This window comes from Leiobunum rupestre, chromosome 2 (assembly GCF_980474605.1).
Source record: "Leiobunum rupestre chromosome 2, qqLeiRupe1.1.hap1, whole genome shotgun sequence".
Taxonomy (NCBI): Eukaryota; Metazoa; Arthropoda; class Arachnida; order Opiliones; family Sclerosomatidae; genus Leiobunum; species Leiobunum rupestre.
Window position 1 is genome coordinate 85,372,794 of NC_143385.1, and position 21,315 is coordinate 85,394,108.

At 46.0% G+C, this 21,315-nt stretch overlaps 42 non-coding genes across 42 annotated transcripts; all 42 read right to left on the reverse strand.

Annotated features, from left to right (window-relative positions):
- Window positions 1-84: 84 nt before the first annotated feature.
- On the reverse strand, window positions 85-166 carry TRNAL-UAG (transfer RNA leucine (anticodon UAG)). Its single transcript has one exon. It is a non-coding gene; the product is annotated as a tRNA-Leu (tRNA).
- Window positions 167-260: 94 nt separating this feature from the next.
- TRNAL-AAG (transfer RNA leucine (anticodon AAG)) lies at window positions 261-342 on the reverse strand. Its single transcript has one exon. It is a non-coding gene; the product is annotated as a tRNA-Leu (tRNA).
- A 269-nt stretch (window positions 343-611) lies between these two features.
- On the reverse strand, window positions 612-693 carry TRNAL-AAG (transfer RNA leucine (anticodon AAG)). The gene has a single exon. It is a non-coding gene; the product is annotated as a tRNA-Leu (tRNA).
- A 986-nt stretch (window positions 694-1,679) lies between these two features.
- Window positions 1,680-1,761, reverse strand: TRNAL-AAG (transfer RNA leucine (anticodon AAG)). The gene has a single exon. It is a non-coding gene; the product is annotated as a tRNA-Leu (tRNA).
- Window positions 1,762-2,559: 798 nt separating this feature from the next.
- Window positions 2,560-2,641, reverse strand: TRNAL-UAG (transfer RNA leucine (anticodon UAG)). Its single transcript has one exon. It is a non-coding gene; the product is annotated as a tRNA-Leu (tRNA).
- Window positions 2,642-2,735: 94 nt separating this feature from the next.
- On the reverse strand, window positions 2,736-2,817 carry TRNAL-UAG (transfer RNA leucine (anticodon UAG)). The gene has a single exon. It is a non-coding gene; the product is annotated as a tRNA-Leu (tRNA).
- A 94-nt stretch (window positions 2,818-2,911) lies between these two features.
- Window positions 2,912-2,993, reverse strand: TRNAL-AAG (transfer RNA leucine (anticodon AAG)). Its single transcript has one exon. It is a non-coding gene; the product is annotated as a tRNA-Leu (tRNA).
- A 270-nt stretch (window positions 2,994-3,263) lies between these two features.
- On the reverse strand, window positions 3,264-3,345 carry TRNAL-AAG (transfer RNA leucine (anticodon AAG)). The gene has a single exon. It is a non-coding gene; the product is annotated as a tRNA-Leu (tRNA).
- Window positions 3,346-3,615: 270 nt separating this feature from the next.
- On the reverse strand, window positions 3,616-3,697 carry TRNAL-UAG (transfer RNA leucine (anticodon UAG)). Its single transcript has one exon. It is a non-coding gene; the product is annotated as a tRNA-Leu (tRNA).
- Window positions 3,698-3,791: 94 nt separating this feature from the next.
- TRNAL-UAG (transfer RNA leucine (anticodon UAG)) lies at window positions 3,792-3,873 on the reverse strand. The gene has a single exon. It is a non-coding gene; the product is annotated as a tRNA-Leu (tRNA).
- A 269-nt stretch (window positions 3,874-4,142) lies between these two features.
- On the reverse strand, window positions 4,143-4,224 carry TRNAL-UAG (transfer RNA leucine (anticodon UAG)). The gene has a single exon. It is a non-coding gene; the product is annotated as a tRNA-Leu (tRNA).
- A 94-nt stretch (window positions 4,225-4,318) lies between these two features.
- TRNAL-AAG (transfer RNA leucine (anticodon AAG)) lies at window positions 4,319-4,400 on the reverse strand. Its single transcript has one exon. It is a non-coding gene; the product is annotated as a tRNA-Leu (tRNA).
- A 269-nt stretch (window positions 4,401-4,669) lies between these two features.
- On the reverse strand, window positions 4,670-4,751 carry TRNAL-AAG (transfer RNA leucine (anticodon AAG)). Its single transcript has one exon. It is a non-coding gene; the product is annotated as a tRNA-Leu (tRNA).
- A 986-nt stretch (window positions 4,752-5,737) lies between these two features.
- TRNAL-AAG (transfer RNA leucine (anticodon AAG)) lies at window positions 5,738-5,819 on the reverse strand. Its single transcript has one exon. It is a non-coding gene; the product is annotated as a tRNA-Leu (tRNA).
- A 798-nt stretch (window positions 5,820-6,617) lies between these two features.
- Window positions 6,618-6,699, reverse strand: TRNAL-UAG (transfer RNA leucine (anticodon UAG)). Its single transcript has one exon. It is a non-coding gene; the product is annotated as a tRNA-Leu (tRNA).
- A 94-nt stretch (window positions 6,700-6,793) lies between these two features.
- Window positions 6,794-6,875, reverse strand: TRNAL-AAG (transfer RNA leucine (anticodon AAG)). Its single transcript has one exon. It is a non-coding gene; the product is annotated as a tRNA-Leu (tRNA).
- A 269-nt stretch (window positions 6,876-7,144) lies between these two features.
- Window positions 7,145-7,226, reverse strand: TRNAL-AAG (transfer RNA leucine (anticodon AAG)). Its single transcript has one exon. It is a non-coding gene; the product is annotated as a tRNA-Leu (tRNA).
- Window positions 7,227-7,495: 269 nt separating this feature from the next.
- On the reverse strand, window positions 7,496-7,577 carry TRNAL-UAG (transfer RNA leucine (anticodon UAG)). Its single transcript has one exon. It is a non-coding gene; the product is annotated as a tRNA-Leu (tRNA).
- Window positions 7,578-8,375: 798 nt separating this feature from the next.
- TRNAL-AAG (transfer RNA leucine (anticodon AAG)) lies at window positions 8,376-8,457 on the reverse strand. The gene has a single exon. It is a non-coding gene; the product is annotated as a tRNA-Leu (tRNA).
- Window positions 8,458-9,077: 620 nt separating this feature from the next.
- On the reverse strand, window positions 9,078-9,157 carry TRNAL-AAG (transfer RNA leucine (anticodon AAG)). Its single transcript has one exon. It is a non-coding gene; the product is annotated as a tRNA-Leu (tRNA).
- Window positions 9,158-10,303: 1,146 nt separating this feature from the next.
- TRNAL-UAG (transfer RNA leucine (anticodon UAG)) lies at window positions 10,304-10,397 on the reverse strand. The gene is given in 2 exon segments: window positions 10,304-10,347; window positions 10,360-10,397. It is a non-coding gene; the product is annotated as a tRNA-Leu (tRNA).
- Window positions 10,398-10,667: 270 nt separating this feature from the next.
- TRNAL-AAG (transfer RNA leucine (anticodon AAG)) lies at window positions 10,668-10,749 on the reverse strand. Its single transcript has one exon. It is a non-coding gene; the product is annotated as a tRNA-Leu (tRNA).
- Window positions 10,750-11,721: 972 nt separating this feature from the next.
- Window positions 11,722-11,803, reverse strand: TRNAL-UAG (transfer RNA leucine (anticodon UAG)). Its single transcript has one exon. It is a non-coding gene; the product is annotated as a tRNA-Leu (tRNA).
- Window positions 11,804-11,897: 94 nt separating this feature from the next.
- Window positions 11,898-11,979, reverse strand: TRNAL-AAG (transfer RNA leucine (anticodon AAG)). The gene has a single exon. It is a non-coding gene; the product is annotated as a tRNA-Leu (tRNA).
- Window positions 11,980-12,248: 269 nt separating this feature from the next.
- TRNAL-UAG (transfer RNA leucine (anticodon UAG)) lies at window positions 12,249-12,330 on the reverse strand. The gene has a single exon. It is a non-coding gene; the product is annotated as a tRNA-Leu (tRNA).
- A 94-nt stretch (window positions 12,331-12,424) lies between these two features.
- Window positions 12,425-12,506, reverse strand: TRNAL-AAG (transfer RNA leucine (anticodon AAG)). The gene has a single exon. It is a non-coding gene; the product is annotated as a tRNA-Leu (tRNA).
- A 269-nt stretch (window positions 12,507-12,775) lies between these two features.
- TRNAL-AAG (transfer RNA leucine (anticodon AAG)) lies at window positions 12,776-12,857 on the reverse strand. Its single transcript has one exon. It is a non-coding gene; the product is annotated as a tRNA-Leu (tRNA).
- A 1,324-nt stretch (window positions 12,858-14,181) lies between these two features.
- Window positions 14,182-14,263, reverse strand: TRNAL-AAG (transfer RNA leucine (anticodon AAG)). Its single transcript has one exon. It is a non-coding gene; the product is annotated as a tRNA-Leu (tRNA).
- A 269-nt stretch (window positions 14,264-14,532) lies between these two features.
- TRNAL-UAG (transfer RNA leucine (anticodon UAG)) lies at window positions 14,533-14,614 on the reverse strand. Its single transcript has one exon. It is a non-coding gene; the product is annotated as a tRNA-Leu (tRNA).
- A 94-nt stretch (window positions 14,615-14,708) lies between these two features.
- Window positions 14,709-14,790, reverse strand: TRNAL-AAG (transfer RNA leucine (anticodon AAG)). The gene has a single exon. It is a non-coding gene; the product is annotated as a tRNA-Leu (tRNA).
- Window positions 14,791-15,060: 270 nt separating this feature from the next.
- On the reverse strand, window positions 15,061-15,142 carry TRNAL-AAG (transfer RNA leucine (anticodon AAG)). Its single transcript has one exon. It is a non-coding gene; the product is annotated as a tRNA-Leu (tRNA).
- A 270-nt stretch (window positions 15,143-15,412) lies between these two features.
- Window positions 15,413-15,494, reverse strand: TRNAL-UAG (transfer RNA leucine (anticodon UAG)). The gene has a single exon. It is a non-coding gene; the product is annotated as a tRNA-Leu (tRNA).
- A 94-nt stretch (window positions 15,495-15,588) lies between these two features.
- On the reverse strand, window positions 15,589-15,670 carry TRNAL-UAG (transfer RNA leucine (anticodon UAG)). Its single transcript has one exon. It is a non-coding gene; the product is annotated as a tRNA-Leu (tRNA).
- A 269-nt stretch (window positions 15,671-15,939) lies between these two features.
- TRNAL-UAG (transfer RNA leucine (anticodon UAG)) lies at window positions 15,940-16,021 on the reverse strand. Its single transcript has one exon. It is a non-coding gene; the product is annotated as a tRNA-Leu (tRNA).
- Window positions 16,022-16,643: 622 nt separating this feature from the next.
- TRNAL-UAG (transfer RNA leucine (anticodon UAG)) lies at window positions 16,644-16,725 on the reverse strand. Its single transcript has one exon. It is a non-coding gene; the product is annotated as a tRNA-Leu (tRNA).
- Window positions 16,726-16,819: 94 nt separating this feature from the next.
- TRNAL-AAG (transfer RNA leucine (anticodon AAG)) lies at window positions 16,820-16,901 on the reverse strand. The gene has a single exon. It is a non-coding gene; the product is annotated as a tRNA-Leu (tRNA).
- A 94-nt stretch (window positions 16,902-16,995) lies between these two features.
- TRNAL-UAG (transfer RNA leucine (anticodon UAG)) lies at window positions 16,996-17,077 on the reverse strand. Its single transcript has one exon. It is a non-coding gene; the product is annotated as a tRNA-Leu (tRNA).
- Window positions 17,078-17,171: 94 nt separating this feature from the next.
- TRNAL-AAG (transfer RNA leucine (anticodon AAG)) lies at window positions 17,172-17,253 on the reverse strand. The gene has a single exon. It is a non-coding gene; the product is annotated as a tRNA-Leu (tRNA).
- Window positions 17,254-17,875: 622 nt separating this feature from the next.
- TRNAL-UAG (transfer RNA leucine (anticodon UAG)) lies at window positions 17,876-17,957 on the reverse strand. The gene has a single exon. It is a non-coding gene; the product is annotated as a tRNA-Leu (tRNA).
- A 622-nt stretch (window positions 17,958-18,579) lies between these two features.
- TRNAL-AAG (transfer RNA leucine (anticodon AAG)) lies at window positions 18,580-18,661 on the reverse strand. The gene has a single exon. It is a non-coding gene; the product is annotated as a tRNA-Leu (tRNA).
- A 94-nt stretch (window positions 18,662-18,755) lies between these two features.
- On the reverse strand, window positions 18,756-18,837 carry TRNAL-UAG (transfer RNA leucine (anticodon UAG)). Its single transcript has one exon. It is a non-coding gene; the product is annotated as a tRNA-Leu (tRNA).
- Window positions 18,838-20,162: 1,325 nt separating this feature from the next.
- TRNAL-UAG (transfer RNA leucine (anticodon UAG)) lies at window positions 20,163-20,243 on the reverse strand. Its single transcript has one exon. It is a non-coding gene; the product is annotated as a tRNA-Leu (tRNA).
- Window positions 20,244-21,315: the final 1,072 nt, after the last annotated feature.

Below are 21,315 nucleotides of genomic sequence, written 5' to 3' on the forward strand. Positions count from 1 at the left end.
TTTCTATTATCTAAAATATCGTCTAAATGCTGTAAAAAGGTTTTCCCATGCCCCTTAAAACATACCTCTGGCAAAATCGAATTATGACAGCGGCGGGATTCGAACCCGCGCCCCCGAAGAGACTGGTGCCTAAAACCAGCGCCATAGACCACTCGGCCACGTTGCCTTTATGTGAATTTTTATTAACCAAAATATCGTCTAAATGCTGTAAAAAGGTTTTCCTATGCCCCTAAAAACATACCTCTGGCAAAATCGAATTATGACAGCGGCGGGATTCAAACCCGCGCCCCTGAAGAGACTGGTGCCTTAAACCAGCGCCATAGACCACTCGGCCACACTGCCTTCGTGTGGATTACTATTAACTAAAATATCGTCATAATGTTATAAAAAGGTTTTCTCATGCCCCTAAAAACCAAATCTGGCAAAATCTAATTATGACAGTGGAGGGATTCGAACCCGCGCCCCCGAAGAGACTGGTGCCTAAAACCAGCGCCATAGACCACTCAGCCACGCTGCCTTCATGTGGATTTCTATTATCTAAAATATCGTCTAAATGCTGTAAAAAGGTTTTCCTATGCCCCTAACACATTACCTCTGGCAAAATCGAATTATGACAGCGGCGGGATTCAAACCCGCGCCCCTGTAGAGACTGGTGCCTTAAACCAGCGCCATAGACCACTCGGCCACACTGCCTTCGGGTAGCTTATTATTAATTAAAATTTCGTCTAAATGCTGTAAAAAGGTTTTCCCATGCCCCTAAAAACATAAGTCTGGCAAAATCGAATTATGACAGCGGCGGTATTCGAACCCGCGTCCCCGAAGAGACTGGTGCCTAAAACCAACGCCATAGACCACTCGGCCACACTGCCTTCGTGTGGATTGCTATTAACTAAAATATCGTCTAAATGCTGTAAAATGATTTTCCCATGCACCTAAAAACATACCTCTGGCAAAATCGAATTATGACAGCGCCGGTATTCGAACCCGCGTCCCCTAAGAGACTGGTGCCTAAAACCAACGCCATAGACCACTCGGCCACACTGCCTTCGTGTGGATTGCTATTAACTAAAATATCGTCTAAATGCTGTAAAATGATTTTCCCATGCACCTAAAAACATACCTCTGGCAAAATCGAATTATGACAGCGGCGGGATTCGAACCCGCGCCCCCGAAGAGACTGTTGCCTAAAACCAGCGCCATAGACAACTCGGCCACGCTGCCTTTGTGTGGAGTACTATTAACTAAAATATCATCTAAATGCTGTAAAAAAATTTTCCCATGCCCCTAAAAACATAGCTTTGGCAAAATTGAATACTGACCGCGGCGGGATTCGAACCCGCGCCCCCGAAGAGACTGGTTTAGAGACTGGTGCCTAAAACCAGCGCCATAGACCACTCGGCCACACTGCCTTCGTGTGGATTACTATTAACTAAAATATCGTCATAATGTTAAAAAAAGGTTTTCTCATGCCCCTAAAAACATAAGTCTGGCAAAATCGAATTATTACAGTGGAGGGATTCGAACCCGCGCCCCCGAAGAGACTGGTGCCTAAAACGAGCGCCATAGACCACTCAGCCACGCTGCCTTCATGTGGATTTCTATTATCTAAAATATCGTCTAAATGCTGTAAAAAGGTTTTCCCATGCCCCTAAAACATTACCTCTTGCAAAATCGAATTATGACAGCGGCGGGATTCGAACCCGCGCCCCTGAAGAGACTGGTGCCTTAAATCAGCGCCATAGACCACTCGGCCACACTGCCTTCGTGTGGATAACTATTAACTAAAATATCGTCATAATGTTATAAAAAGGTTTTCTCATGCCCCTAAAAACATAAGTCTGGCAAAATCGAATTATGACAGTGGAGGGATTCGAACCCGCGCCCCCGAAGAGACTGGTGCCTAAAACCAGCGCCATAGACCACTCAGCCACGCCGCCTTCGTGTGGGTTTCTATTATCTAAAATATCGTCTTATTGCTGTAAAAAGGTTTTCCCATGCCCCTTAAAGCATACCTCTGGCAAAATTGAATAATGACAGCGGCGGGATTCAAACCCGCGCCCCCGAAGAGACTGGTGCCTAAAATCAGCGCCATAGACCACTCGGCCACCTTGCCTTTGTGTGCAGTACTATTAACTAAAATATCATCTAAATGCTGTTAAAAAGTTTTCCCATGCCCCTAAAAACATAGCTCTGGCAAAATTGAATACTGACAGCAGTGGGATTCGAACCCGCGCCCCCGAAGAGACTGGTGTTTAAAACCAGCGCCATACACCACTCGGCTACACTGCCTTCGTGTGGATTATTATTAATTTAAATATCGTCTTAATGCTGTAAAAAGGTTTTCCCATGGCCCTTAAATTATACCTCTGGCAAAATTGAATAATGACAGCAGCGGGATTCGAACCCGCGCCCCCGAAGAGACTGGTGCCTAAAACCAGCGCCAAAGAACACGCGGCCACACTGCCTTCGTGTGGTTTATTATTAATTTAAATATCGTCTAAATGCAGTAAAATGGTTTTCCCATGCCCCTTAAAACATACCTCTGGCAAAATCGAATTATGACAGCGGCGGGATTCGAACCCGCGCCCCCGAAGAGACTGGTGCCTAAAACCAGCGCCATAGGCCACTCAGCCACGCTGCCTTCATGTGGATTTCTATTATCTAAAATATCGTCTAAATGCTGTAAAAAGGTTTTCCTATGCCCCTAAAACATTACCTCTAGCAAAATCGAATTATGACAGCGGCGGGATTCGAACCCGCGCCCCCGAAGAGACTGGTGCCTAAAACCAGCGCCATAGACCACTCGGCCACGTTGCCTTTATGTGAATTTTTATTAACCAAAATATCGTCTAAATGCTGTAAAAAGGTTTTCCTATGCCCCTAAAAACATACCTCTGGCAAAATCGAATTATGACAGCGGCGGGATTCGAACCCGCGCCCTTGAAGAGACTGGTGCCTTAAACCAGAGCCATAGACCACTCGGCCACACTGCCTTCGTGTGGATTACTATTAACTAAAATATCGTCATAATGTTATAAAAAGGTTTTCTCATGCCCCTAAAAACATAAGTCTGGCAAAATCGAATTATGACAGTGGAGGGATTCGAACCCGCGCCCCCGAAGAGACTGGTGCCTAAAACCAGCGCCATAGGCCACTCAGCCACGCTGCCTTCAAGTGGATTTCTATTATCTAAAATATCGTCTAAATGCTGTAAAAAGGTTTTCCTATGCCCCTAAAACATTACCTCTGGCAAAATCGAATTATGACAGCGGCGGGATTCGAACCCGCGCCCCTGAAGAGACTGGTGCCTTAAACCAGCGCCATAGACCACTCGGCCACACTGCCTTCGGGTAGCTTATTATTAACTAAAATATCGTCTAAATGCTGTAAAAAGGTTTTCCCATGCCCCTAAAAACATAAGTCTGGCAAAATCGAATTATGACAGCGGCGGTTTTCGAACCCGCGTCCCCGAAGAGACTGGTGCCTAAAACCAACGCCATAGACCACTCGGCCACACTGCCTTCGTGTGGATTGCTATTAACTAAAATATCGTCTAAATGCTGTAAAATGATTTTCCCATGCACCTAAAAACATACCTCTGGCAAAATTGAATAATGACAGCGGCGGGATTCGAACCCGCGCCCCCGAAGAGACTGGTGCCTAAAACCAGCGCCATAGACCACTCGGCCACGCTGCCTTTGTGCGTAGTACTATTAACTAAAATATCATCTAAATGCTGTAAAAAAAATTTCCCATGCCCCTAAAAACATAGCTTTGGCAAAATTGAATACTGACAGCGGCGGGATTCGAACCCGCGCCCCCGAAGAGACTGGTGCCTAAAACCAGCGCCATAGACCACTCGGCCACACTGCCTTAGGGTAGCTTATTATTAACTAAAATATCGTCTAAATGCTGTAAAAAGGTTTTCCCATGCCCCTAAAAACATAAGTCTTTGAAATTGAATTATGACAGCGGCGGTATTCGAACCCGCGTCCCCGAACTGACTGGTGCCTAAAACCAGCGCCATAGACCACTCGGCCACACTGCCTTCGTGTGGATTGCTATTAACTAAAATATCGTCTAAATGCTGTAAAATGGTTTTCCCATGCCCCTTAAAACATACCTCTGGCAAAATCGAATTATGACAGCGGCGGGATTCGAACCCGCGCCCCCGAAGAGACTGGTGCCTAAAACCAGCGCCATAGACCACTCGGCCACGTTGCCTTTATGTGAATTTTTATTAACCAAAATATCGTCTAAATGCTGTAAAAAGGTTTTCCTATGCCCCTAAAAACATACCTCTGGCAAAATCGAATTATGACAGCGGCGGGATTCAAACCCGCGCCCCTGAAGAGACTGCTGCCTTAAACCAGCGCCATAGACCACTCGGCCACACTGCCTTCGTGTGGATTACTATTAACTAAAATATCGTCATAATGTTATAAAAAGGTTTTCTCATGCCCCTAAAAACAAAATCTGGCAAAATCGAATTATGACAGTGGAGGGATTCGAACCCGCGCCCCCGAAGAGACTGGTGCCTAAAACCAGCGCCATAGACCACTCAGCCACGCTGCCTTCATGTGGATTTCTATTATCTAAAATATCGTCTAAATGCTGTAAAAAGGTTTTCCTATGCCCCTAACACATTACCTCTGGCAAAATCGAATTATGACAGCGGCGGGATTCAAACCCGCGCCCCTGTAGAGACTGGTGCCTTAAACCAGCGCCATAGACCACTCGGCCACACTGCCTTCGGGTAGCTTATTATTAATTAAAATTTCGTCTAAATGCTGTAAAAAGGTTTTCCCATGCCCCTAAAAACATAAGTCTGGCAAAATCGAATTATGACAGCGGCGGTATTCGAACCCGCGTCCCCGAAGAGACTGGTGCCTAAAACCAACGCCATAGACCACTCGGCCACACTGCCTTCGTGTGGATTGCTATTAACTAAAATATCGTCTAAATGCTGTAAAATGATTTTCCCATGCACCTAAAAACATACCTCTGGCAAAATCGAATTATGACAGCGCCGGTATTCGAACCCGCGTCCCCTAAGAGACTGGTGCCTAAAACCAACGCCATAGACCACTCGGCCACACTGCCTTCGTGTGGATTGCTATTAACTAAAATATCGTCTAAATGCTGTAAAATGATTTTCCCATGCACCTAAAAACATACCTCTGGCAAAATCGAATTATGACAGCGGCGGGATTCGAACCCGCGCCCCCGAAGAGACTGTTGCCTAAAACCAGCGCCATAGACAACTCGGCCACGCTGCCTTTGTGTGGAGTACTATTAACTAAAATATCATCTAAATGCTGTAAAAAAATTTTCCCATGCCCCTAAAAACATAGCTTTGGCAAAATTGAATACTGACCGCGGCGGGATTCGAACCCGCGCCCCCGAAGAGACTGGTTTAGAGACTGGTGCCTAAAACCAGCGCCATAGACCACTCGGCCACACTGCCTTCGTGTGGATTACTATTAACTAAAATATCGTCATAATGTTAAAAAAAGGTTTTCTCATGCCCCTAAAAACATAAGTCTGGCAAAATCGAATTATTACAGTGGAGGGATTCGAACCCGCGCCCCCGAAGAGACTGGTGCCTAAAACGAGCGCCATAGACCACTCAGCCACGCTGCCTTCATGTGGATTTCTATTATCTAAAATATCGTCTAAATGCTGTAAAAAGGTTTTCCCATGCCCCTAAAACATTACCTCTTGCAAAATCGAATTATGACAGCGGCGGGATTCGAACCCGCGCCCCTGAAGAGACTGGTGCCTTAAATCAGCGCCATAGACCACTCGGCCACACTGCCTTCGTGTGGATAACTATTAACTAAAATATCGTCATAATGTTATAAAAAGGTTTTCTCATGCCCCTAAAAACATAAGTCTGGCAAAATCGAATTATGACAGTGGAGGGATTCGAACCCGCGCCCCCGAAGAGACTGGTGCCTAAAACCAGCGCCATAGACCACTCAGCCACGCCGCCTTCGTGTGGGTTTCTATTATCTAAAATATCGTCTTATTGCTGTAAAAAGGTTTTCCCATGCCCCTTAAAGCATACCTCTGGCAAAATTGAATAATGACAGCGGCGGGATTCAAACCCGCGCCCCCGAAGAGACTGGTGCCTAAAATCAGCGCCATAGACCACTCGGCCACCTTGCCTTTGTGTGCAGTACTATTAACTAAAATATCATCTAAATGCTGTTAAAAAGTTTTCCCATGCCCCTAAAAACATAGCTCTGGCAAAATTGAATACTGACAGCAGTGGGATTCGAACCCGCGCCCCCGAAGAGACTGGTGTTTAAAACCAGCGCCATACACCACTCGGCTACACTGCCTTCGTGTGGATTATTATTAATTTAAATATCGTCTTAATGCTGTAAAAAGGTTTTCCCATGGCCCTTAAATTATACCTCTGGCAAAATTGAATAATGACAGCAGCGGGATTCGAACCCGCGCCCCCGAAGAGACTGGTGCCTAAAACCAGCGCCAAAGAACACGCGGCCACACTGCCTTCGTGTGGTTTATTATTAATTTAAATATCGTCTAAATGCAGTAAAATGGTTTTCCCATGCCCCTTAAAACATACCTCTGGCAAAATCGAATTATGACAGCGGCGGGATTCGAACCCGCGCCCCCGAAGAGACTGGTGCCTAAAACCAGCGCCATAGGCCACTCAGCCACGCTGCCTTCATGTGGATTTCTATTATCTAAAATATCGTCTAAATGCTGTAAAAAGGTTTTCCTATGCCCCTAAAACATTACCTCTAGCAAAATCGAATTATGACAGCGGCGGGATTCGAACCCGCGCCCCTGAAGAGACTGGTGTCTTAAACCAGCGCCATAGACCACTCGGCCACACTGCCTTCGGGGAGCTTATTATTAACTAAAATATCGTCTAAATGCTGTAAAAAGGTTTTCCCATGCCCCTAAAAACATAAGTCTGGGAAATTGAATTATGACAGCGGCGGTATTCGAACCCGCGTCCCCGAACTGACTGGTGCCTAAAACCAGCGCCATAGACCACTCGGCCACACTGCCTTCGTGTGGATTGGTATTAACTAAAATATCGTCTAAATGCTGTAAAATGGTTTTCCCATGCCCCTTAAAACATACCTCTGGCAAAATCGAATTATGACAGCGGCGGGATTCAAACCCGCGCCCCTGAAGAGACTGGTGCCTTAAACCAGCGCCATAGACCACTCGGCCACACTGCCTTCGTGTGGATTACTATTAACTAAAATATCGTCATAATGTTATAAAAAGGTTTTCTCATGCCCCTAAAAACAAAATCTGGCAAAATCGAATTATGACAGTGGAGGGATTCGAACCCGCGCCCCCGAAGAGACTGGTGCCTAAAACCAGCGCCATAGACCACTCAGCCACGCTGCCTTCATGTGGATTTCTATTATCTAAAATATCGTCTAAATGCTGTAAAAAGGTTTTCCTATGCCCCTAACACATTACCTCTGGCAAAATCGAATTATGACAGCGGCGGGATTCGAACCCGCGTCCCCGAAGAGACTGGTGCCTAAAACCAACGCCATAGACCACTCGGCCACACTGCCTTCGTGTGGATTGCTATTAACTAAAATATCGTCTAAATGCTGTAAAATGATTTTCCCATGCACCTAAAAACATACCTCTGGCAAAATCGAATTATGACAGCGCCGGTATTCGAACCCGCGTCCCCTAAGAGACTGGTGCCTAAAACCAACGCCATAGACCACTCGGCCACACTGCCTTCGTGTGGATTGCTATTAACTAAAATATCGTCTAAATGCTGTAAAATGATTTTCCCATGCACCTAAAAACATACCTCTGGCAAAATCGAATTATGACAGCGGCGGGATTCGAACCCGCGCCCCCGAAGAGACTGTTGCCTAAAACCAGCGCCATAGACAACTCGGCCACGCTGCCTTTGTGTGGAGTACTATTAACTAAAATATCATCTAAATGCTGTAAAAAAATTTTCCCATGCCCCTAAAAACATAGCTTTGGCAAAATTGAATACTGACGGCGGCGGGATTCGAACCCGCGCCCCCGAAAAGACTAGTGCCTTAAACCTGTGCCATAGACCACTCGACCACACTGCCTTCGTGTGGATTACTATTAACTAAAATATCGTCATAATGTTATAAAAAGGTTTTCTCATGCCCCTAAAAACATAAGTCTGGCAAAATCGAATTATTACAGTGGAGGGATTCGAACCCGCGCCCCCGAAGAGACTGGTGCCTAAAACGAGCGCCATAGACCACTCAGCCACGCTGCCTTCATGTGGATTTCTATTATCTAAAATATCGTCTAAATGCTGTAAAAAGGTTTTCCCATGCCCCTAAAACATTACCTCTTGCAAAATCGAATTATGACAGCGGCGGTATTCGAACCCGCGCCCCTGAAGAGACTGGTGCCTTAAACCAGCGCCATAGACCACTCGGCCACACTGCCTTCGTGTGGATAACTATTAACTAAAATATCGTCATAATGTTATAAAAAGGTTTTCTCATGCCCCTAAAAACATAAGTCTGGCAAAATCGAATTATGACAGTGGAGGGATTCGAACCCGCGCCCCCGAAGAGACTGGTGTTTAAAACCAGCGCCATACACCACTCGGCTACACTGCCTTCGTGTGGATTACTATTAACTAAAATATCATCTAAATGCTAAAAAAAGGTTTTCCCATCCCCCTAAAAACATACCTCTGGCAAAATTGATTTATGATAGCGGCGGGATTCGAACCCGCACCCGAAGAGACTGGTGCCTAAAACCAGCGCCATAGACCACTCGGCCACACTGCCTTCGTGTGGATAACTATTAACTAAAATATCGTCATAATGTTATAAAAAGGTTTTCCCATGCCCCTAAAAACATAGCTCTGGCAAAATTGAATTATGACAGTGGAGGGATTCGAACCCGCGCCCCCGAAGAGACTGGTGTTTAAAACCAGCGCCATACACCACTCGGCTACACTGCCTTCGTGTGGATTACTATTAACTAAAATATCATCTAAATGCTAAAAAAAGGTTTTCCCATCCCCCTAAAAACATACCTCTGGCAAAATTGATTTATGATAGCGGCGGGATTCGAACCCGCACCCGAAGAGACTGGTGCCTTAAACCAGCGCCATAGACCACTCGGCCACACTGCCTTCGTGTGGATGACTATTAACTAAAATATCGTCATAATGTTATAAAAAGGTTTTCTCATGCCCCTAAAAACATAAGTCTGGCAAAATCGAATTATGACAGTGGAGGGATTCGAACCCGCGCCCCCGAAGAGACTGGTGCCTAAAACCAGCGCCATACACCACTCGGCTACACTGCCTTCGTGTGGATTACTATTAACTAAAATATCATCTAAATGCTAAAAAAAGGTTTTCCCATCCCCCTAAAAACATACCTCTGGCAAAATTGATTTATGATAGCGGCGGGATTCGAACCCGCACCCGAAGAGACTGGTGCCTAAAACCAGCGCAATAGACCACTCGGCCACGCTGCCTTTGTGTGCAGTACTATTAACTAAAATATCATCTAAATGCTGTAAAAAAGTTTTCCCATGCCCCTAAAAACATAGCTCTGGCAAAATTGAATACTGACAGCAGTGGGATTCGAACCCGCGCCCCCGAAGAGACTGGTGTTTAAAACCAGCGCCATACACCACTCGGCTACACTGCCTTCGTGTGGATTATTATTAACTAAAATATTGCCTAAATGCTGTAAAAAGGATTTCCCATGCCCCTAAAAACATACCTCTGACAAAATCGAATACTGACAGCGGTGCGATTCGAACCCGCGCCCCCGAAGAGACTGGTGTTTAAAACCAGCGCCATACACCACTCGGCTACACTGCCTTCGTGTGGATTACTATTAACTAAAATATCATCTAAATGCTAAAAAAAGGTTTTCCCATCCCCCTAAAAACATACCTCTGGCAAAATTGATTTATGATAGCGGCGGGATTCGAACCCGCACCCGAAGAGACTGGTGCCTAAAACCAGCGCAATAGACCACTCGGCCACGCTGCCTTTGTGTGGATTGCTATTAACTAAAATATCGTCTAAATGCTGTAAAATGATTTTCCCATGCACCTAAAAACATACCTCTGGCAAAATCGAATTATGACAGCGGCGGGATTCGAACCCGTGCCCCCGAAGAGACTGTTGCCTAAAACCAGCGCCATAGACAACTCGGCCACGCTGCCTTTGTGTGGAGTACTATTAACTAAAATATCATCTAAATGCTGTAAAAAAATTTTCCCATGCCCCTAAAAACATAGCTTTGGCAAAATTGAATACTGACGGCGGCGGGATTCGAACCCGCGCCCCCAAAGAGACTGGTTTAGAGACTGGTGCCTAAAACCAGCGCCATAGACCACTCGGCCACACTGCCTTCGTGTGGATTACTATTAACTAAAATATCGTCATAATGTTATAAAAAGGTTTTCTCATGCCCCTAAAAACATAAGTCTGGCAAAATCGAATTATTACAGTGGAGGGATTCGAACCCGCGCCCCCGAAGAGACTGGTGCCTAAAACGAGCGCCATAGACCACTCAGCCACGCTGCCTTCATGTGGATTTCTATTATCTAAAATATCGTCTAAATGCTGTAAAAAGGTTTTCCCATGCCCCTAAAACATTACCTCTTGCAAAATCGAATTATGACAGCGGCGGTATTCGAACCCGCGCCCCTGAAGAGACTGGTGCCTTAAACCAGCGCCATAGACCACTCGGCCACACTGCCTTCGTGTGGATAACTATTAACTAAAATATCGTCATAATGTTATAAAAAGGTTTTCTCATGCCCCTAAAAACATAAGTCTGGCAAAATCGAATTATGACAGTGGAGGGATTCGAACCCGCGCCCCCGAAGAGACTGGTGCCTAAAACCAGCGCCATAGACCACTCAGCCACGCCGCCTTCGTGTGGGTTTCTATTATCTAAAATATCGTCTTATTGCTGTAAAAAGGTTTTCCCATGCCCCTTAAAGCATACCTCTGGCAAAATTGAATAATGACAGCGGCGGGATTCAAACCCGCGCCCCCGAAGAGACTGGTGCCTAAAATCAGCGCCATAGACCACTCGGCCACCTTGCCTTCGTGGGGATTATTATTAACTAAAATATTGCCTAAATGCTGTAAAAAGGATTTCCCATGCCCCTAAAAACATACCTCTGACAAAATCGAATACTGACAGCGGTGCGATTCGAACCCGCGCCCCCGAAGAGACTGGTGTTTAAAACCAGCGCCATACACCACTCGGCTACACTGCCTTCGTGTGGATTACTATTAACTAAAATATCATCTAAATGCTAAAAAAAGGTTTTCCCATCCCCCTAAAAACATACCTCTGGCAAAATTGATTTATGATAGCGGCGGGATTCGAACCCGCACCCGAAGAGACTGGTGCCTAAAACCAGCGCAATAGACCACTCGGCCACGCTGCCTTTGTGTGCAGTACTATTAACTAAAATATCATCTAAATGCTGTAAAAAAGTTTTCCCATGCCCCTAAAAACATAGCTCTGGCAAAATTGAATACTGACAGCAGTGGGATTCGAACCCGCGCCCCCGAAGAGACTGGTGTTTAAAACCAGCGCCATACACCACTCGGCTACACTGCCTTCGTGTGGATTATTATTAATTTAAATATCGTCTAAATGCAGTAAAATGGTTTTCCCATGCCCCTTAAAACATACCTCTGGCAAAATCGAATTATGACAGCGGCGGGATTCGAACCCGCGCCCCCGAAGAGACTGGTGCCTAAAACCAGCGCCATAGGCCACTCAGCCACGCTGCCTTCATGTGGATTTCTTTTATCTAAAATATCGTCTAAATACTGTAAAAAGGTTTTCCTATGCCCCTAAAACATTACCTCTGGCAAAATCGAATTATGACAGCGGCGGGATTCGAACCCGCGCCCCTGAAGAGACTGGTGCCTTAAACCAGCGCCATAGACCACTCGGCCACACTGCCTTCGGGTAGCTTATTATTAACTAAAATATCGTCTAAATGCTGTAAAAAGGTTTTCCCATGCCCCTAAAAACATAAGTCTGGGAAATTGAATTATGACAGCGGCGGTATTCGAACCCGCGTCCCCGAACTGACTGGTGCCTAAAACCAGCGCCATAGACCACTCGGCCACACTGCCTTCATGTGGATTGCTATTAACTAAAATATCGTCTAAATGCTGTAAAATGGTTTTCCCATGCCCCTTAAAACATACCTCTGGCAAAATCGAATTATGACAGCGGCGGGATTCGAACCCGCGCCCCCGAAGAGACTGGTGCCTAAAACCAGCGCCATAGACCACTCGGCCACGTTGCCTTTATGTGAATTTTTATTAACCAAAATATTGTCTAAATGCTGTAAAAAGGTTTTCCTATGCCCCTAAAAACATACCTCTGGCAAAATCGAATTATGACAGCGGCGGGATTCAAACCCGCGCCCCTGAAGAGACTGGTGCCTTAAACCAGCGCCATAGACCACTCGGCCACACTGCCTTCGTGTGGATTACTATTAACTAAAATATCGTCATAATGTTATAAAAAGGTTTTCTCATGCCCCTAAAAACATAAGTCTGGCAAAATCGAATTATTACAGTGGAGGGATTCGAACCCGCGCCCCCGAAGAGACTGGTGCCTAAAACGAGCGCCATAGACCACTCAGCCACGCTGCCTTCATGTGGATTTCTATTATCTAAAATATCGTCTAAATGCTGTAAAAAGGTTTTCCCATGCCCTTAAACATTACCTCTTGCAAAATCGAATTATGACAGCGGCGGGATTCGAACCCGCGCCCCTGAAGAGACTGGTGCCTTAAACCAGCGCCATAGACCACTCGGCCACACTGCCTTCGTGTGGATAACTATTAACTAAAATATCGTCATAATATTATAAAAAGGTTTTCTCATGCCCCTAAAAACATAAGTCTGGCAAAATCGAATTATGACAGTGGAGGGATTCGAACCCGCGCCCCCGAAGAGACTGGTGCCTAAAACCAGCGCCATAGACCACTCAGCCACGCCGCCTTCGTGTGGGTTTCTATTATCTAAAATATCGTCTTATTGCTGTAAAAAGGTTTTCCCATGCCCCTTAAAGCATAACTCTGGCAAAATTGAATAATGACAGCGGCGGGATTCAAACCCGCGCCCCCGAAGAGACTGGTGCCTAAAATCAGCGCCATAGACCACTCGGCCACCTTGCCTTCGTGGGGATTTTTATTAACTAAAATATTGCCTAAATGCTGTAAAAAGGATTTCCCATGCCCCTAAAAACATACCTCTGACAAAATCGAATACTGACAGCGGTGGGATTCGAACCCGCGCCCCCGAAGAGACTGGTGTTTAAAACCAGCGCCATACACCACTCGGCTACACTGCCTTCGTGTGGATTGCTATTAACTAAAATATCATCTAAATGCTAAAAATAGGTTTTCCCATCCCCCTAAAAACATACCTCTGGCAAAATTGATTTATGACAGCGGCGGGATTCGAACCCGCACCCGAAGAGACTGGTGCCTAAAACCAGCGCAATAGACCACTCGGCCACGCTGCCTTTGTGTGCAGTACTATTAACTAAAATATCATCTAAATGCTGTAAAAAAGTTTTCCCATGCCCCTAAAAACATAGCTCTGGCAAAATTGAATACTGACAGCAGTGGGATTCGAACCCGCGCCCCCGAAGAGACTGGTGTTTAAAACCAGCGCCATACACCACTCGGCTACACTGCCTTCGTGTGGATTATTATTAATTTAAATATCGTCTTAATGCTGTAAAAAGGTTTTCCCATGGCCCTTAAATTATACCTCTGGCAAAATTGAATAATGACAGCAGCGGGATTCGAACCCGCGCCCCCGAAGAGACTGGTGCCTAAAACCAGCGCCAAAGAACACGCGGCCACACTGCCTTCGTGTGGTTTATTATTAATTTAAATATCGTCTAAATGCAGTAAAATGGTTTTCCCATGCCCCTTAAAACATACCTCTGGCAAAATCGAATTATGACAGCGGCGGGAATCGAACCCGCGCCCCCGAAGAGACTGGTGCCTAAAACCAGCGACATAGGCCACTCAGCCACGCTGCCTTCATGTGGATTTCTGTTATCTAAAATATCGTCTTAATGCTGTAAAAAGGTTTTCCTATGCCCCTAAAACATTACCTCTGGCAAAATCGAATTATGACAGCGGCGGGATTCGAACCCGCGCCCCTGAAGAGACTGGTGCCTTAAACCAGCGCCATAGACCACTCGGCCACACTGCCTTCGGGTAGCTTATTATTAACTAAAATATCGTCTAAATGCTGTAAAAAGGTTTTCCCATGCCCCTAAAAACATAAGTCTGGGAAATTGAATTATGACAGCGGCGGTATTCGAACCCGCGTCCCCGAACTGACTGGTGCCTAAAACCAGCGCCATAGACCACTCGGCCACACTGCCTTCGTGTGGATTGCTATTAACTAAAATATCGTCTAAATGCTGTAAAATGGTTTTCCCATGCCCCTTAAAACATACCTCTGGCAAAATCGAATTATGACAGCGGCGGGATTCGAACCCGCGCCCCCGAAGAGACTGGTGCCTAAAACCAGCGCCATAGACCACTCGGCCACGTTGCCTTTATGTGAATTTTTATTAACCAAAATATTGTCTAAATGCTGTAAAAAGGTTTTCCTATGCCCCTAAAAACATACCTCTGGCAAAATCGAATTATGACAGCGGCGGGATTCAAACCCGCGCCCCTGAAGAGACTGGTGCCTTAAACCAGCGCCATAGACCACTCGGCCACACTGCCTTCGTGTGGATTACTATTAACTAAAATATCGTCATAATGTTATAAAAAGGTTTTCTCATGCCCCTAAAAACATAAGTCTGGCAAAATCGAATTATGACAGTGGAGGGATTCGAACCCGCGCCCCCGAAGAGACTGGTGCCTAAAACCAGCGCCATAGACCACTCAGCCACGCTGCCTTCATGTGGATTTCTATTATCTAAAATATCGTCTAAATGCTGTAAAAAGGTTTTCCTATGCCCCTAAAACATTACCTCTGGCAAAATCGAATTATGACAGCGGCGGGATTCGATCCCGCGCCCCTGAAGAGACTGGTGCCTTAAACCAGCGCCATAGACCACTCGGCCACACTGCCTTTGTGTGTAGTACTATTAACTAAAATATCATCTGAATGCTGTAAAAAAATTTTCCCATGCCCCTAAAAACATAGCTTTGGCAAAATTGAATACTGACAGCGGCGGGATTCGAACCCGCGCCTCCGAAGAGACTGGTGCCTATAACCAGCGCCATAGACCACTCGGCCACACTGCCTCCGGGTAGCTTATTATTAACTAAAATATCGTCTAAATGCCGTAAAAAGGTTTTCCCATGCCCCTAAAAACATACCTCTGGCAAAATAGAATTATGACAGCGGCGGGATTCGAACCCGCGCCCCCGAAGAGACTGGTGCCTAAAACCAGCGCCATAGACCACTCGGCCACTCTGCCTTTGTGTGGATTACGATTTACTAAAATATCATCTAAATGCTGTAAAAAAGTTTTCCCATGCCCTTAAAAACATACCTCTGGCAAAATAGAATTATGACAGCGGCGGGATTCGAACCCGCGCCCCCGAAGAGACTGGTGCCTAAAACCAGCGCCATAGACCACTCGGCCACACTGCCTCCGGGTAGCTTATTATTAACTAAAATATCGTCTAAATGCTGTAAAAAGTTTTTCCCATGCCCCTAAAAACATAAGTCTGGGAAATTGAATTATGACAGCGGCGGTATTCGAACCCGCGTCCCCGAACTGACTGGTGCCTAAAACCAGCGCCATAGACCACTCGGCCACACTGCCTTCGTGTGGATTGCTATTAACTAAAATATCGTCAAAATGCTGTAAAATGATTATCCCATGCACCTAAAAACATACCTCTGGCAAAATTGAATAATGACAGCGGCGGGATTCGAACCCGCGCCCCCGAAGAGACTGGTGCCTAAAACCAGCGCCATAAACCACTCGGCCACGCTGCCTTTGTGTGGAGTACTATTAACTAAAATATCATCTAAATGCTGTAAAAAAGTTTTCCCATGCCTCTAAAAACATAGCTTTGGCAAAATTAAATACTGACCGCGGCGGGATTCGAACCCGCGCCCCCGAAGAGACTGGTGCCTAAAACCAGCGCCATAGACCACTCGGCCACACTGCCTTCGTCTAGCTTATTATTAACTAAAATATCGTCTAAATGCCGTAAAAAGGTTTTCCCATGCCCCTAAAAACATACCTCTGGCAAAATAGAATTATGACAGCGGCGGGATTCGAACCCGCGCCCCCGAAGAGACTGGTGCCTAAAACCAGCACCATAGACCACTCGGCCACTCTGCCTTTGTGTGGATTACGATTTACTAAAATATCATCTAAATGCTGTAAAAAAGTTTTCCCATGCCCTTAAAAACATAGCTCTGGCAAAATTGAATAATGACAGCGGCGGGATTCAAACCCACGCCCCCGAAGAGACTGGTGCCTAAAACCAGCTTCATAGACCACTCGGCCACACTGCCTTCGGGTAGCTTATTATTAACTAAAATATCGTCTAAATGCTGTAAAAAGGTTTTCCTATGCCCCTAAAAACATACCTCTGGCAAAATCGAATTATGACAGCGGCGGGATTCGAACCCGCGCCCCCGAAGAGACTGGTGCCTAAAACCAGCGCCATAGACCACTCGGCCATGCTGCCTTTGTGTGGAGTACTATGAACTAAAATATCATCTAAATGCTGTAAAAAAGTTTTCCCATGCCTCTAAAAACATAGCTTTGGCAAAATTAAATACTGACAGCGGCGGGATTCGAACCCGCGCCCCCGAAGAGACTGGTGCCTTAAACCAGCGCCATAGACCACTCGGCCACACTGCCTTCGGGTAGCTTATTATTAACTAAAATATCGTCTAAATGCTGTAAAAAGGTTTTCCTATGCCCCTAAAAACATACCTCTGGCAAAATCGAATTATGACAGCGGCGGGATTCGAACCCGCGCCCCCGAAGAGACTGGTGCCTAAAACCAGCGCCATAGACCACTCGGCCATGCTGCCTTTGTGTGGAGTACTATGAACTAAAATATCATCTAAATGCTGTAAAAAAGTTTTCCCATGCCTCTAAAAACATAGCTTTGGCAAAATTAAATACTGACAGCGGCGGGATTCGAACCCGCGCCCCCGAAGAGACTGGTGCCTTAAACCAGCGCCATAGACCACTCGGCCACACTGCCTTCGTGTGGAATACTATTAACTAAAATATCGTCATAATGTTATAAAAAGGTTTTCTCATGCCCCTAAAAACATAAGTCAGGCAAAATCGAATTATGACAGTGGAGGGATTCGAACCCGCGCCCCCGAAGAGACTGGTGCCTAAAACCATCGCCATAGGCCACTCAGCCACGCTGCCTTCATGTGGATTTCTATTATCTAAAATATCGTCTAAATGCTGTAAAAAGGTTTTCCTATGCCCCTAAAACATTACCTCTGGCAAAATAGAATTATGACAGCGGCGGGATTCGAACCCGCGCCCCCGAAGAGACTGGTGCCTAAACCCAGCACCATAGACCACTCGGCCACTCTGTCTTTGTGTGGATTACGATTAACTAAAATATCATCTAAATGCTGTAAAAAAGTTTTCCCATGCCCCTAAAAACATAGCTTTGGCAAAATTAAATACTGACCGCGGCGGGATTCGAACCCGCGCCCCCGAAGAGACTGGTGCCTAAAACCAGCGCCATAGACCACTCGGCCACACTGCCTTCGGCTAGCTTATTATTGACTAAAATATCGTCTAAATGCCGTAAAAAGGTTTTCCCATGCCCCTAAAAACATACCTCTGGCAAAATAGAATTATGACAGCGGCGGGATTCGAACCCGCGCCACCGAAGAGACTGGTGCCTAAAACCAGCGCCATAGACCACTCGGCCACGCTGCCTTTGTGTGGAGTACTATGAACTAAAATATCATCTAAATGCTGTAAAAAAGTTTTCCCATGCCTCTAAAAACATACCTCTGGCAAAATAGAATTATGACAGCGGCGGGATTCGAACCCGCGCCCCCGAAGAGACTGGTGCCTAAAACCAGCACCATAGACCACTCGGCCACTCTGTCTTTGTGTGGATTACGATTTACTAAAATATCATCTAAATGCTGTAAAAAAGTTTTCCCATGCCCTTAAAAACATAGCTCTGGCAAAATTGAATAATGACAGCGGCGGAATTAAAACCCGCGCCCCCGAAGAGACTGGTGCCTAAAACCAGCGCCATAGACCACTCGGCCACACTGCCTTCGGGTAGCTTATTATTAACTAAAATATCGTCTTAATGCTGTAAAAAGTTTTTCCCATGCCCCTAAAAACATATATCTGGGAAAATCGAATTATGACACCGGCGTGATTCGAACCCACGCCCCCGAAGAGACTGTAGCCTAAAACCAGCGCCATAGACCACTCGGCCACACTGCCTTCGTGTTGAATGTTATTAACTAAAATATCATCTAAATGCAGTAAAAAGTTTTTCCCATGCCCCTAAAAACATACCTCTGGCAAAATTGTATAATGACAGCGGTGGGATTCGAACCCACGCCCCCGAAGAGACTGGTGCCTTAAACCAGCGCCATAGACCACTCGGCCACACTGCTTTCGTATAGCTTATAATTAACTAAAATATCGTCTAAATGCTATAAAAAGGTTTTCCCATGCCCCTAAAAACATATCTCTGGCAAAAATTAAGTATGACAGCGGCGGGATTCGAACCCGCGCCCCCGAAGAGACTGGTGCCTAAAACCAGCGCCATAGACCACTCGGCCACACTGCCTCCGGGTAGCTTATTATTAACTAAAATATCGTCTAAATGCCGTAAAAAGGTTTTCCCATGCCCCTAAAAACATACCTCTGGCAAAATAGAATTATGACAGCGGCGGGATTCGAACCCGCGCCCCCGAAGAGACTGGTGCCTAAAACCAGCACCATAGACCACTCGGCCACTCTGTCTTTGTGTGGATTACGATTTACTAAAATATCATCTAAATGCTGTAAAAAAGTTTTCCCATGCCCTTAAAAACATAGCTCTGGCAAAATTGAATACTGACAGCGGCGGGATTCGAACCCGCGCTTCCGAAGAGACTGGTGCCTAAAACCAGCGCCATAGACCACTCGGCCACACTGCCTCCGGGTAGCTTATTATTAACTAAAGTATCGTCTAAATGCTGTAAAAAGGTTTTACCATGCCCCTAAAAACATAAGTCTGGGAAATTGAATTATGACAGCGGCGGTATTCGAACCCGCGTCCCCGAACTGACTGGTGCCTAAAACCAGCGCCATAGACCACTCGGTCACACTGCCTTCGTGTGGATTGCTATTAACTAAAATATCGTCAAAATGCTGTAAAATGATTTTCCCATGCACCTAAAAACATACCTCTGGCAAAATTGAATAATGACAGCGGCGGGATTCGTACCCGCGCCCCCGAAGAGACTGGTGCCTAAAACCAGCGCCATAGACCACTCGGCCACGCTGCCTTTGTGTGGAGTACTATTAACTAAAATATCATCTAAATGCTGTAAAAAAGTTTTCCCATGCCTCTAAAAACATAGCTTTGGCAAAATTAAATACTGACCGCGGCGGGATTCGAACCCGCGCCCCCGAAGAGACTGGTGCCTAAAACCAGCGCCATAGACCACTCGGCCACACTGCCTTCGGCTAGCTTATTATTAACTAAAATATCGTCTAAATGCCGTAAAAAGGTTTTCCCATGCCCCTAAAAACATACCTCTGGCAAAATAGAATTATGACAGCGGCGGGATTCGAACCCGCGCCCCCGAAGAGACTGGTGCCTAAAACCAGCACCATAAACCACTCGGCCACTCTGCCTTTGTGTGGATTACGATTTACTAAAATATCATCTAAATGCTGTAAAAAAGTTTTCCCATGCCCTTAAAAACATAGCTCCGGCAAAATTGAATAATGACAGCGGCGGGATTCAAACCCGCGCCCCCGAAGAGACTGGTGCCTAAAACTAGCGCCATAGACCACTCGGCCACACTGCCTTCGGGTAGCTTATTATTAACTAAAATATCGTCCAAATGCTGTAAAAAGGTTTTCCTATGCCCCTAAAAACATACCTCTGGCAAAATCGAATTATGACAGCGGCGGGATTCGAACCCGCGCCCCGAAGAGACTGGTGCCTAAAACCAGCGCCATAGACCACTCGGCCACGCTGCCTTTGTGTGGAGTACTATGAACTAAAATATCATTTAAATGCTGTAAAAAAGTTTTCCCATGCCTCTAAAAACATACCTCTGGCAAAATAGAATTATGACAGCGGCGGGATTCGAACCCGCGCCCCCGAAGAGACTGGTGCCTAAACCCAGCACCATAGACCACTCGGCCACTCTGTCTTTGTGTGGATTACGATTAACTAAAATATCATCTAAATGCTGTAAAAAAGTTTTCCCATGCCCTTAAAAACATAGCTCTGGCAAAATTGAATAATGACAGCGGCGGCATTAAAACCCGCGCCCCCGAAGAGACTGGTGCCTAAAACCAGCGCCATAGACCACTCGGCCACACTGCCTTCGGCTAGCTTATTATTAACTAAAATATCGTCTAAATGCCGTAAAAAGGTTTTCCCATGCCCCTAATAACATACCTCTGGCAAAATAGAATTATGACAGCGGCGGGATTCGAACCCGCGCCCCGAAGAGACTGGTGCCTAAACCCAGCGCCATAGACCACTCGGCCACACTGCCTTCGGCTAGCTTATTATTAACTAAAATATCGTCTAAATGCCGTAAAAAGGTTTTCCCATGCCCCTAAAAACATACCTCTGGCAAAATAGAATTATGACAGCGGCGGGATTCGAACCCGCGCCCCCGAAGAGACTGGTGCCTAAACCCAGCGCCATAGACCACTCGGCCACACTGCCTTCGGCTAGCTTATTATTAACTAAAATATCGTCTAAATGCCGTAAAAAGGTTTTCCCATGCCCCTAAAAACATACCTCTGGCAAAATAGAATTATGACAGCGGCGGGATTCGAACCCGCGCCCCCGAAGAGACTGGTGCCTAAAAACAGCACCATAGACCACTCGGCCACTCTGTCTTTGTGTGGATTACGATTTACTAAAATATCATCTAAATGCTGTAAAAAAGTTTTCCCATGCCCTTAAAAACATAGCTCTGGCAAAATTGAATAATGACAGCGGCGGAATTAAAACCCGCGCCCCCGAAGAGACTGGTGCCTAAAACCAGCGCCATAGACCACTCGGCCACACTGCCTTTGTGTGGAGTACTAT